Source organism: Octodon degus, unplaced genomic scaffold, assembly GCF_000260255.1.
Source record: "Octodon degus isolate 3935 unplaced genomic scaffold, OctDeg1.0 scaffold00244, whole genome shotgun sequence".
Classification (NCBI taxonomy): Eukaryota; Metazoa; Chordata; class Mammalia; order Rodentia; family Octodontidae; genus Octodon; species Octodon degus.
Genome location: NW_004524820.1, coordinates 3,104,090 through 3,105,476, shown reverse-complemented (window position 1 = coordinate 3,105,476; position 1,387 = coordinate 3,104,090).

Here is a 1,387-nt window from a genome sequence, read left to right as displayed (position 1 = left end):
CCACCAACATTGGTTAAAGAGGCTTCCTATTGTCCAGCACGTGTTTTTAGTCACTGATGAAATAGTTGAATGTCCCTGCTGTTTTTTCTGCATCTTCTACTCTGTTCCATAGATCCTCATGTCTTTTTGTGTCAGTGCTATGCTGTATTTATTACAGTATTTATTACTTTGCAATGAAACTTCATTTCTAGAATCGTTATGCCTCCTGCTTTGCTCTTGTTGTCTAGGATTGCTTTTGCAATTCTGCATTTCTTTGGGCTCCGTATGAATTTTAGAATAGATTTCTCCATTTCTGTGAGGAATACTGATGGCATTTTGAATAGGGTTGCAATAAATATATATGTTGATTTTAAAAGTATGGTCATATTGACTATACTTGTTCTGTGTATCCAGGAACAGATGATATAGTTCCAATTTTTTATGTCCTCTTTGATTTTCTTTTGCACACTACTGTATTATTCATTGCAGAGGTCTCTCACATCCTTAAATGAGTTCCTAAGTATTTAATTTTTTTGGTGCTATTGTGAGTAGTACTTTTACTCATTTCATTCACAGTGGGTTTATTAGTGTACTTCATAGCTATTGATTTGTGTGTATTGATTTCATATCATGCTACATTATTGAATTTGTTTATTAATTCTAAGGTTTTTTTTTTCAACTTTGGGGTCTTCTGTGTAGAGGATCATATTGTATATAAATAACATTAATTTGTCTTCTTTTCCTGTACATATCAATTTATTCACCTTTTTTCTTGCCTGATTGGTTTTGCCTGTGTTTCAAGTACTATATTGAGCAGGAATGATAATTACAGACATCCTGTTTTTTTCCCCTTATTTTAGGAGGAAAGCTTTCAGGTTTTCCCCACTTAACAGGATGTTAGTTGAGGTTTGTCACAAACAGCTTTTTAAAGATTGTGTTATGATTCTTCTATTTCTATTTTTTTCAGTTTTTTAAAAATCATAAGTAGATGTTGGACTATGTCAGATGTTTTTTTCCTGCATCAATTGAGATAATCATGTAATTCTTTTCTTTGCTCCTGTTTGTATGATGCAGTACATTTATTGATTTGCATATGTTGAATCATCCTTGCATTCCTGGGCTGAAATCCAATTGAGCTTGATGTATAATCTGATGATTCTTTGCATTTTGTTTGCTATTATTTTGTTGAGGGATTTTGCATCTATATACATTAAAGACAAGAACTCTATAGGGTTTAAAAAATTAATTTTAGTCACATCTTTGTCTGGTTTTAAAATGAGAATATTATGAACTTCCTGAAATGACTTTAGTAATCCTCTTACCTTTTCAATTTCATAAAAGCACTTCAGAAATATTGCTGTTTGATGCAATATTAAATACATCTGGACCTACACTTTTAGTTGGTGTT